Source organism: Serinus canaria, chromosome 5 (assembly GCF_022539315.1).
Source record: "Serinus canaria isolate serCan28SL12 chromosome 5, serCan2020, whole genome shotgun sequence".
NCBI classification, from domain to species: Eukaryota; Metazoa; Chordata; class Aves; order Passeriformes; family Fringillidae; genus Serinus; species Serinus canaria.
The window spans coordinates 49,045,519-49,058,623 of record NC_066319.1 but is presented as its reverse complement, the minus strand read 5'-3'; the positions used below and the strand labels follow the sequence as shown (position 1 = coordinate 49,058,623).

General features: G+C 38.0%; 1 long non-coding RNA gene across 2 annotated transcripts in view; it reads left to right on the top strand.

Moving 5' to 3' along the window:
• LOC127059691 (uncharacterized) overlaps nucleotides 1-13,105 on the top strand; it is a 74,556-nt gene that overhangs the window by 43,092 nt on the left and 18,359 nt on the right. The window lies entirely within an intron of this gene.

The following is a 13,105-nucleotide window of genomic DNA, read 5'->3' as shown; positions in this document are numbered from 1 at the left end:
ATTGTATAATTAAGGCTTCCATTTGGATGCTAAAATTGATATAATTCACCATAACTGACAACAGAGAATATTATATCATCTCTAAGAAAAAAGCCCACTCAAAATGCTAAAAAAAAATAAAACTTGCCTGAATGAAATATTGCTTCTAATCAGGGACCAGAAAACCTTGAAATTCACCAAGCCTTGTTGAATGTGGGGGAAATCAGGAAAAAAAAAAAATCTATTTTTATTCTTCAAAATACATGTCAGTAATTTTTTCTAAAAGTATAAATCAAAAATAAAAATAAACAACACATCAAAGAAACCCTGTTTGAAACATGTAAAACAAGCATTATTAATTATCTGCTTCCTTTATAGTAGAAAAGATATAAAATTAAATAGATAAAATCTTAAGAGAAACCAATGTGCACGTATTGAGAAAAGACAATGAAGCTTCACAGACCGAATAGAACCAATTCCTTTCAAATAAGCGGGAAAGCCCTACAGAGAGAAATAAAAGTGAGGAATGGTGAATTCTGTAACACTTGCCAGACCAATGAGCTTCATCAATTAATCACAGCAAAATAATCACCACCTACATTAAAGAATAATACATGAAAAGGACAGGGCATAGCTTTAACTTATTCAGAAAGGGCTGACTCCCTAATCCCTCTGAGTCTTGACATGTTAACTGGGTAGCGACTAATTAGATGTCAAAAATTCATAAGCACTCTTTAATATTGCATATATCTGCGGCAGACATTTCAATATGAGAGTTGTATACACAGAAGTCACTATAGCATTAAAACACAGCAGGGTGGGAGAAATAAAAGGAAAACAATAAAAACAATGGCCCTTAAAAACCCAAGAGAATGCCTCCTTTGGAAGTGTGTACTTTCTTATTCAGAAAAGGTATCACCTTAATAAGAATTATAGGCAAAGAGGTTTCACTGTTCCATGCTGTGTGGACGAAAAGAGGGAGAAAAGACTGACTTATCAAAGGCACTGGCAGGTAAATAGTAATTTACTATGCATGCACAATGAACATTACACAGTGCCTTGACACAGGGCGATAATGAAAGACATGCTATTGTGGCATCCATCGAGGGAATTTTTTTCTTCATTCTTCCTTCCCTTGTCTCTCTTGAGTAAAGAAGCAGTGATGTTTCCTGGCAGCTGCCTCCTGTTTCAAGCCATTTCACATAATATAGAAAGAAGCTGAAGTTTAGTGTATTAAGTAAGTGAGTTAGTTTGCTGGTTTGGCGATATATACATTGCTTGTGTGTGAACTTATATTTCACATGCAGGGCTCTGTATTTTTACAGAACAAGCCTTTTCCTGTATGAAGAATTATATGAACCTCATATACAACAAGGCAGCAAGATTAAAAACAATGCATCATATAATACACTGTTTTATGGCTTGCATCCTTTAATTGTAGCTCTCAGGAATAAGAGGAGAGCAATGTGCTCTTGTTTATAATGCAGAATTGCCATTCTCTCTTTTGACTAACAATGTGTACTCTACTGGGCTAGTAGTCTGTGGAGATTCCTGTATTTTCTCCTTTACCAACCAGCAAAGTTAAATTTCACTTCTTCGATGCTTCTAACTAGCTTACAGGCAGCAAGCCTTTGAATTTAGCCTGCATGCAATATGGGAGGCTGTGACTGTAATCCTCCCATAGCTGCTGCTGTTTAAATGTGACATGGCTGCAACTGGAGCATTTTAATTATTTTAAAAGTGTATAATCGTGTAATATGATGATATAAGGTAAGCAGCCTCATGCAGAGAAAAAATTATTACATTTATATATCTCACGGGACTAGCATCTGAAGAGAGAACGTGGCTCTCCTTGTGTGTTGCAGTGTGTGTAATAATGATATTTGCATGTATCAGCTGATTAGTACTTTCGTAAGCTGACATCTCACACTGTGATGGCAACTTCTGGACTGAGGTAGTACAAGAATAGGAATAAGATGCACTTTAATGACTGCTGACCGTGGTAGACTGAATGGTCACTTGTTGTTCAGTTATACCTGGCCTTTCCTTTGAAAGTTGCTACATTAATTTTGTTTCCAAAAGACCTTCTATGATCAACACTGAAACTGTAATTAACTGCTTGCATTTGTCATTATTGCACTATTCACACCTTTTTCTTGCAACTGTAACTGTGTTACCTAGCATTTATGTTTGTCTATGTCTTGAGTGTCCAAGGGTGTTTTGTGAGCACACATTTTGTGGTTGTAGACTAGAATCAAAATATTAAAGGGCAACAATTAATTAGTGATTTCAATCAGAAGGTGATGATCTGCAGCGCTGGTATAAGATTTTGACTCCTTTTCATCCCTTCTGACATGTTCATGCCAGTTGTATAATAATGCTGATATAATGTGATGCTACTCCATTTTCTGGCCCACTTGGCCAGCTAGATGGCCCAAAGCACTTCACGTGTTCTCTGCTTGCCTCTGCTAGAGTCCAAGCACAGACTGGCTCACTTGGATGAGATCCAGCTGGTAGTGTCAATTTTTCCAAAGGAGTCCAAAGATGCTGGGATTGTTCCCCTGTGGCAATATTGGTTTGTTTGTTCTGTGTTACCCTGGGATGGTTTGGAAGCTCAGGAGCAGGAGGGGCTTCCATACTCCAAGCAGTCTGCTTGCACAAAGCTCTTACCCACAAACCCCAGTGAGCTCGTACCTACCATGGGTGCTTTCTCAAGGTTTCCTTATTAATTGGGACTTCCTGATTTTGGATTTGATCAAAACCAACATCCTACCCACATCATAAACTTTTCATAAAATATTCTTAATACCCAGTATTTATGTAATGAAAACTGTGGGTTTGGGAACATTTTGGTTGGGGGTTGGAAGGAAAGGAGAAAGAAGAAAAGGAAGTTCCTTCCTTTTAAAGACAGACCTACTCTGAGGAATACATGTATCTTATTGTTATTGGTGAAATTCACATGGCTTTCAGTGAAAGAAATCAATGAATTCAGTGCACCTAAGCAAACAGATTAACTAATGCCTCCTTTAAATACTGAAAATAAGCTGGTGCAAGCATCCTTTGTTCATTTATACCACTCAGATATCTCTAAGTGTAACTGATAAAAAATAAATTCTCACTTTGAAAAATTCAGGTTTTTCCAGGAGGCTGTTTTATTTTTGTGAGAATCCTGGTTTTCTAGTAAGACTGCTTTACTGGATGAGTCTAAATCCAAAACAAACGTATAAAAGGAGACCAGACTTCCAGGCAAAATTCTGCAAGTCCAGTATAATGCATAAGTCTGATGATAGCGTGACTTAAAATGAGCTTTCAGAGCTGTGGTAGGGGAGGAAACAATATCCACATAACTGATCAATAGCTGAGCATCCCTTTAGTCATTCCACGCTGTTGTGCATCGGCAACTTGTGAGCTGACAGATTTGGAACTCTGTCTACAAAATGGTCTAAGTCTGAAAAATTAGGTCATGACAAGTAAAGGTCTTATCCAGCAACTGCATTCAGAGGGTAGTGTGATTGTGATTTATTTTAAGGGATAAAAAAGATATAACTGAGGAAACAAGTATGTCTAGGTGCAGTTTTGGTTCTCCTTAGACCATACGAGGCCAGTAATTTTTGTGGATATTTAATAAAGGAGGTGGATGTGTTCCCAAAGGGGAAGAAATATGCAAGACAAAAGTACAAGCTCAGTCAAGGCTGGAAGAGTATTTGCTGACATTTTAGCTTTTTTTATAGTTTTACACTGGTTACAAACATCCAGAAAGATGGAAGGAGTAAAACAGAAACCAAAAGAGGGTAAAGACCCTTACACTACATGTTCCTTGAACCAGTGAAATCAGCTAGTGGGAATGACCACTGCAAAAAGTTGTGCCTGTGAATTCCTAAAGAAACAGAAACATCAGTCTAGGCCAGTTTTTGCTCTTTCTCTTGTTCTGTACAAACACTGTCCTGGGCCAAGATAAAACTGACTGATGCCACAACACTTCAGAAGCCCAAATTGTTGAGGAAGCTGAGAGGAACAAATGGGAATCAGCAGAACGCATCACCAAAAGGACAAATAACAGATGGACAAGCATAATTCCAAAGCAAATGCCAAATACTGGAAGGAACAACAGAGTTGGGTAACATACTGGAAGAGAGGCAAAATAGTTAGATTCAGAGGACCAGCACCAATGCCAAAAGGCCTTTAACAGAAGAGAGAAGGTGAAACTAGACAGGCAAAAGAGAAGCTGCCTTAAAAATTCAGAGTATTTGTAGCACAAAATATTTCTATCTGTTAGGCTCCTGTTGTCTCATCTTAAATATTTCCATTTCCATTTCTACTCTGCACACTGGAACTGATTGTGGACATGCTGACAAGAAAGTATGAATCTGGGGTGGCCAAACCCAATTTCAGTCATGCAGCTCTTCTGAATGCCCACGGTGGCCACAGCAATGTGTTCATTGTGTAGATCAGCTGTGATCCAATGCATGTTACCCCAGGAGCAGCCCACAGACTGAATGGGCACAGGTTAAGTCAAGTTTGCCTTTGAGATTCATTCTGTCATTAAAATGCTGTTCATATAAATTTGTTAAAATTGTTAATTGTAAGGTGTTCTCACTCAAAAAAAATGAGTTCAGGACCGCATTTAGCTGTGCTCCAAATTACTCATACAGTTCTAAGAGTTAATCACAGAACAAATGTTCTTGTAATGAGTTATTGGTGTACCTTGCTGTCACAAGACAAAGAGCTGTTTTTGCAGAAGCATTATAAAATAGGCTGTAGTGCTATTGAAACAATACTAACCAAGGTAGAGGGTAGAGAGTTTGGTCTCTTTTCTACCCACTGTTGAGGTCAATTCTATTATTTATGTGGCGGAAAGCACAACAAATAGATACTGTTATAGCTCTTTAACCAAAGCTTATGGTGTTAAATTTCTGATTACACTTGGTAGAGAGTGTGAAAACCCCAAAATCTCCTGTTTTTTCTCTTCTTGTTGCCAATGGTTTCTGAATGTCATTAAGGACAAGAAGTACATATGACAATAACTACATGAAGATTTTATTTTTGCTTAAAAATGTGGTAGATTTCTTGCTGACCCTGTCAACAACTATGAGTACTAATTTGCTAGCTCAATGACTCATCATCAGTTCAGTTTACATGTAGCTAACAAAGGTCAGCCCCGAGGAAAAAAAAATATTTGATTTCAATACCTAATTCAAGGAGGTGTGATATTTCTATGGGGTTTAGCCTGCTTAATGTAAAACCCTCTAATTGCAGAACCTGAATAGTTCTAGGTTCACTGGTTCACTTTAAATTAGATTTGAGAATCATAAAGTCAGCTTCCTGAAAGCATCTGACCTGTGTTGGCTGGGTACAGTGCAAACGTAATGTCGGACAAGGGGTTCTGCAGTTAGAGGTCACATATTTTCATTGGGTTCTGCTGGCTGGGGTCAGGAGATTCTCTTTCTGAGTAATTCAGCACAGTTTCAGGCCCCAGCTGTGCTGCTGGGGGTCACTGTCCTTGGTCAGGTTGCCATGGGGAAGAGATAAGGGAAAAGTGGACTTTTGTGCTTCCTTCCATTTGACTGCACAGCTTGCTGCTTAGCACAGGGCACTTTGACAGGAAGTGGCTGTGAGGAAGCCCACACTTGTTCCAGTTCAGCTATCACAACAAGAGTTATTCTGGAGTGAAAGGATACAACCTAAGGGATGCAGAAATTTCAAAAGATCAAAATCAGAGCATGTGCATGCTCACAGAGAAACAACTGCCATGTAAAACACTGTAAAGCATGAAAAATGTGGCATTGGGGTGCTTAGGGATAGTGTTCTGTTCTCTTTAGGTTGTGATTTTTATTCCCTCTCAGCATTCAGTATATCAGATTTAAGTGGTTATTGCAGCAGCAGTAAGTATGCAAATGCCAGGACTAGCAGGGATGGTTTTGGTGCTGGTGCCTCCCTTATTTGACACCTGCACAAAGGCTTACAGCCCAGGAAAGGAGCCAAAGCCCTCAGTCAGACCAGGCTGCTGCTGCTGATCTCATTCTACCAGTAGGAAGCTCCAAGGACAGTGTAGGCTAGTGAGAAACAATAAGCTATGTACATATATATTCTAATAGAAAGGAATCATTGATTGAAAAAACATATAGAGACGATGAAGAAGAGAAAGAAAAATAGGTGCTCTGGCACAGGTGAATATAATTTCCACTAGCTTGTGAAAGCTGAGTCTTTGAATTGTCAACAAACTGGATGAATTGCAACCCCAGTAATAATGCTGTAGCCTATTATACATCTACTGGTCCAGAAACATATATTCTTCACTGAATCCCACTCCTTTGGCATCATATTCTGCACTTCGAGAGGTGAGGACTGAAAACAGTGAATGACATGATATTTTATGTCTAAAAGAAGAAGAATATACTCCTAGCTGTGACTAAAACACCCTACGTAGGATAAGCAGGGAGAATTCTCAAAGGTGGAGAACATTAACCACCAGTAACTACTGAGCTAAATAGATCAGTTGTACCTAAATGTTTTCATGCCATTATTGTGCCAAATATTTATTTTTTGCTTGTCAGGAGGCACTGTGTACTTGAGGAAAGTTGAAACTTTTTCATCTTGATATTAGGATCCTCTTGTCCTTCTCTTGCAGCATATGAATTTTTTATTTTGGCACTCTTCAGGTGAATCTGGAAATCACATTTTAGCCAAGTGCAGCATCTAGTTTTCTACCTTGGAAAGTGTAAAGTAAAGACTTTTCAGGTAACTGAAAGGCAAAAATAGGTTGTTCTTCTCTGTATTATTACAGATGTTATTACAGTTGCCATGATTGCTATTACGAATGTACCACACTCCACTTCACCCTCACCTGTATTTCCTTGGTCTCAGAATTGAGATTCTGCTGTCACTGAGAAGTTTGAACTGGAAAATGAACAAACTGCAATGCTTCTAAATCCCAGGATCTGCCTGCAGCCCCCTCAGAATACACCAGCCAGGAATGGACCCAACAGGGAGCAGCTCAGAGCATCCTCCCTCCAGGGGGGCTGTTGGAAAATCAAACTGTGCCAAGGCTGGCACAGGAAAGAGGGTTAAGGATACACCCCATTCAGTGAAAGTGTGTGCAGAACCTCCCCCAGGGCCTGAAATTTTGGTTCTTATAACAACATAGAAAATTTGGCTCTCATTTCTAGCACTAAAAGTGCTCTCCTCTGAGGAAAATATCCCAGTCCACATTGCAGACCTTACAATTCACCATTCCTGTCCTTTTCTGCAAATAGTTGTGATGCTGTTGGAAGATACTGAAAACTTGGAGATTTTAGCGGTAATTTCAGTTTTATTAAAAATATGCAAATATATACTTTCATAGTATTTTGCTGATTTTAACTGAGATGGGTGAAATTTCTACACAAATAATGTCAAATGATGCTTGCTTCATATTCTGAGAGGAGAACCACGGGCCTCACTGAATGCATGTTTGGGAAATCCTGGATCAAAGCACAGGACTGGCTGTGATCTGTAACAGGGTCCATTGCCACCAAGGTTTATTTAATTTGGTTTCCTGAGGCTTAGGAAGGCTACAGGAGACTGCCATTTATGTCACTTGTTCTCCCCATCTCTTGCCTCTTTGAATTATATTTCAGTAAATTAAATCAATGTGGTAAAGTCATCAGACATGTTAATACTTGAAAAACATTGTGAGATAAATGCCCTGACAAGTGATTCCACTGGAGGTAGGGCAGTGCCATGAGCTCAGCACTGTTGTTCTCTTGGGTAGCCAGCTCACACACACTGGCTGGCCAAAAGGCACATGCAGACCTCAGGGATTTGCATAGGTAATGACAAGATCTGGGAAGGCAATAATGCTTATGTGTAGTTAGGACAAAAAAATGGGGCATGCCATAAAGAATTAAAAATATGTTAATATAGCCACAAAGAGGAAAAGAGACACAGCAGTAACTTCAGTGAGACCACAGAAATACTTAGGATGTGTTTGTAGGCAATCACACTCTGAAAGTCCATTGCTCACAACTTTTCCATTTTAACAGGTAATGCTTGAATCTACTGACTGTCTCACCTGAGACCTCCTGGGTTGTGTTGTAAGGTTCTGGTTTTTTCCCTTGTTTGTTTTTTCATTGTGGTTTGATTGTTTGGTTTTTTTATGGGTTTTGGTGGGTTTTGGTTTTGGGGGTCTTTTTTTGCTGGCACCTTATCCTTTGTAATTCTAGCACAGGATTTAAGTGTTAACTTCAAATCCTGCATCGATACACTGTCGTTTTTTCCCTTTAGAGAACTTACAGATGGAGAAAAGAACCCTACTGCACAGGAGATTTGAATAGGTGGATAAGTACCAGTGAAATTCTTTGCATAAGGAAAAGAATTCTATTTTATAACTCAACATGAGAAGCATAGATTACTTTGCACATACTTATTAAGATTAGTCCATAAGAATTCATTACTGGCATCTTACCGGAGAAATTAGTTATTTCTTTCTCAGTCAAAGATAACACATAAAACTTTGTTTGTACAGCAGACAATTAAGATGGAGGTTATTTCCTAACACTAATGAAAGTTCTCCCTTAGAACCATTGCAAATTTCTATGGACCTCTAACCTGTCATTTTCTTCTGTTTAGTTCATTGTATTTTGCAACAAAGAAAACTGTACCTGACTGTGCACAGAAAAAGAAAAACCCTTTTTCAGACAAAAGAAGCAAAACTCTTTTGTTACAAAAAATAGCACAACTTCAGAAAAGATATTTCCTAATAGAGATCACTTGGCTATTTGACTGTTTTCAGCATGCAGAGGGTTAAGCTCAGCTGAGAATGCCAGACATACCTGTATTCATTCCATTTTGAATAAAGTGACAAATTCCTATTCTTGGTCACTGGAGCAAAAAATTAGCCCTGTGCTTCAGTGAAAGGTCAACATGGGAAGAAATAAACAGGAGGTGAGAGGTCATGACCTGTGTCTAGAACAGCAAAAAGTGGCTGAACAAAAAAAGTTAATTCTACTGTTCACTGTACTTTCCATATAGTCAGGTTCCATTTGAAATGTAAAGCACCCCATGAGTGTTGTTCTGGAAAAATCAAGATTGAAATGTGTGCATATTTATTTATTTATACTGCTATTTTGTTCAGGCCCCATTGGTTTGGTCTATTTTAAATAACTCCTGTATACATACATACATACATATATATATATATATATATATATATATATATATATATATATATATGTATGTATGTATGTGTATATATATATATATATATATATATATATATATATACACACATACATACATACATATATATATATATATATATATATATATATTTCTATGATCTGGGATCTCATGGATCCAGGAGGAGTTTAACTGATCAGGCCCAGAGAATTCTTTAGCTGTCCATACCTTTTGGTCATATCTTCACTGATTACTACAGACCTAGAAGTGCTCAGGGAGGAGAAGCAGTCACCAACAGGAATGAGAGCCTGAATCAGGCACTGAAGGTATTGGAAAGAGACAACAAAAGCAGTGTTTAGCTCTACTACTCATGTTTGTGCTCAGCCTCTGTCACTGACAGACTAATCCCATCTGATGCTGAATATCAGTTCTATCCAGTCCAGGTGTAGAGGAGCCATCTTCTGTGCCCTGAGTAGGTGGACATCTACTAGTAGTTGTGGATCTGTAAGCAGCAGCAGCAAACAGTAGACCAGAGAAAGTAAATAAATGAATATTTATTCAGTCAAAAGTGGTGTTCAGTGACACACCTCATGCACTGGGAGCTGTGGAGAAGAAAGCAAAACTTCTTCAGAACATAGCACTTCTGGGAGAGCTTGCTGCTCTCAGCAGCCTGGGGATACCTCTCAAATCACTTTTGAAGTTTCCTGCAGGAACAGATCTGGGGAAAGTATCAATGTCCACTTCTCTGGAATTTTGACTGCAGAACAAAACAAAACAAAAAGGCATTACAGAAAAAAAGCCTTCTCTGGATGTGCATATGGTTGACAGAAGGGCTAACTAAGAAAGAACGGCCAGCTCTGCAGCTCTGCCAGAAATGGTTTTCTCTTTAAATACCAATACAAAATCAGGGTGTTGAACCAAAGAACACCTCCATGGACCATGCAGTATTGATTTATAGGGTATTTGACTTTGCAAAAAGAAAGCATTCAAGGTGGCAGAAGAGTCGTTGCTCAATGTGCAATGCTTGGAAAAATGGCTTTTTTTTTTCCATTTCTTCTTCTCCTATAACCTGTCTGGGAGGGTTTTTATGAAATATAACTTCATCATAAAATGACAATTCACTGCAACCAAAAATCTAAGCAGTAAAAGATTGATTTTTGGCTAATTTCCTGTCTCCCAAAAAATTAGGAACAAATGGAACCAAAATAATTGAAACAACCTGTTTCAACATTTTGAAATTAAAACATTTTTCATTTGAAGGTACTTTTTATTTAATAAGGGAAGTATACTTATGTGACAGAAGGGAAAAATTATGAAGAAAACAATTTTTAAGGTTCTGAAATGAATATCAATTTACTCAGCTGCCTTCCAAGAACTTGGAATTTTATTTTAAAAATATATTCATCAGAGTATCAGCAAATGTATACATAAGGGCAAAATGCATCCTAAAGAGTTCTAGTAGTGAAGTTTCCTAAATGCTGCTGAATAGGACAACCACACAGAATTAAGATGTAACAAATACCTTGAGAAAACCACATATTTGTATGTGGGCATTTATGGGCTTACATTAAGAGATTACAACTAAATTTTCAAAAACATGGAATCAGGATTTTTCTTTTCTTCTTTTTTTGCACTGGACTTTTTAGTTATATTTTTCACATTTTTGCCTAGAATCTTACCAATGCTTTACTAATTTGATCATATTCTTTTATTCTGAAATGGATATTTGCCTTCTGTTTGCTTTATTTTCCTTTCTAGGACTAGCTTGTGTTTTTGGCTTAATATGTCTCATATTAGCAGCAGAGTTTTACAGTGTTTTGCCAGTTGGCATTTCATATTTCAGCAGGTTGAAGAGCAGTATGAGGTCTTGTTTGAAAAAAACCCACCCAAATTAACCAGTTACAATCTTTTAGCAATTGTTTGTACGTATTTGCGACTGCACATCAGGAAACAGTGGTTCTGAGACCCCAGTGATGATTGTCCAGTGGTTCCCAAAATATATGTCAGGTTGATTTCTATTGCAGTTCAGAGAAGACAGTAGATATACCAGTGAGACAAATGTCAAAAAGAGAAAAAAAGGATAGAAGAAATTGGCATTACTTCTTAACATTTATTCTGTTTGCATGCTGTTGTGAGGTATATTGTTCTTTTGAAACCAAGCTAGAGCATTTATTCTGATGCTAGGAGAAACAAAACCAATCATGCCTTTTCTTCCCATTTCTGCATGGCAAGTGAATATAAATGCAAGTGAAATATAAAAAAATCCTGTATGATGAGAAGGCTGAGTGATCCAATAGCATTCTTAAGTGAAATTCAAATGAATGGATTACTTTGGGAGAGGAGAATATGCATCTTCTGTATGTCTTGCATATCTTCTGTGTATTGATGTCTATCAAGTCTGTTCTGCCATGGCTGCAGAGTGCATGACACAGTGTCCATGTCACATCAGTGCTCAGAGCATAGTGAAAAGACTGATGATAATTTTTTTGCAAGACTGGATGGAAAGAGAATAGAGGGCCAAGGAACCAGAATAATTGTTAGATTTGCTCTGACATGCCTAGTTCAGAAATCTTGAAGTCAATTTGTACATGGAACTGAGAAATTATTTTAGTTTTCAAACTGTCCTGAACTCTGAGGCAGTAGCTTAGATAAACAAATTATTTTCTCTTTACCTGTCAGCACTTGAATCCACAGAAGACCTTGATATGATTGTCCAAGATTTGGTTCTTGGAAACTGAAAAGTTCTCTCTGCTGCAGCTTGAGACTACATGCAAAGCCCAGAGAATACAGCACAAGGTTGGCTGTTCAAGTGATGTCTCAGCCAAGAACTTATAATGCTTCTTTGGGCCTTGCTATTGCTCAGGTTCAGGTCTCAGCATTTCAGATACATTCCTGCTCTATGGCACTTTATGCCTGGAAGGAAGCTCATAGTGTTTATCACAGCAAGGACAGAGGTGCTTTTGTCAGGAACCAAGCCATTACTAGAGTGTTGGCTATCAGGTAAGGATGCAATCACAACACTCTTGAGCCACCCCTCAGTCCTGTCAGCCAGGACAGGCTGCATTTGGGCTGTAGTTCCTCCAGCCCAGCCCTTCCTGTCATCTCTATTCCATATCCAGAGTGATGGACATCTAAACCCCCTGCTTTGCTGCAGCAAGATGTTAATTCCTCTCAAGCCTATCCCAGCATGAAGGGCTTCTCTTTGCTAAAAGGGTATCAAAATAAGGTATCAAATCAGAATGAATCCTGAAATCATGAATCAGTTCTGTCTGCATTCAATGGCCTGACAGTTGTTCATCACCAAAATCCTGAATAAGGTCATGTTATGCAAATAAAATGGCATTCTTTGCTTCACTCATATTGACATGTAACTGCTTTCACTGAGCCTTGAAGGGAGATGGGTATAAGGGAATGAATTAGCTTAGCCCTGGGGTAATTTTTCAGTGGTGTGTGGTATCCAAAGGTAGCACCTTTTGGATAGCACTCCTTTGCACTGTGTTCACATGGGCAAATGTTTATTACTTTGAACACATCACCAAGTTCATTTAACTTAGCATACAGACAATTTTTTTAGTGGAATGGGAATTTCAAAATTTGAAAAAAAAAAGAAAAAGAGACAAAAATAAGTGAAATGTAAAATTTGTTCTGCAATAATATTTTTTATAAAATAATTTTATGCACTATTTGCATCAGTAGTAAAATATACTGATTGTATCAAACTGGAAGTGTTGATACACAAGTATCTGCTTTTAACAAAGGTAAAGGTATTAATTATCAATTAACTGAAATTAACTGAAATTGCTTCTAATAAGACTGGGGGAGAGAGAGAAAAACTGATCAGGAAAAACTGACACTTACAATGCTCTGTAAATTACCAGGTTTTGGGTTGAATGTTTTTTGGTGCTTTATTTGGTTTTTTTTTTTTTTTTTTGCATCTGCCTTGGAGGATATGAAAAAAGGTGTCAGAGAC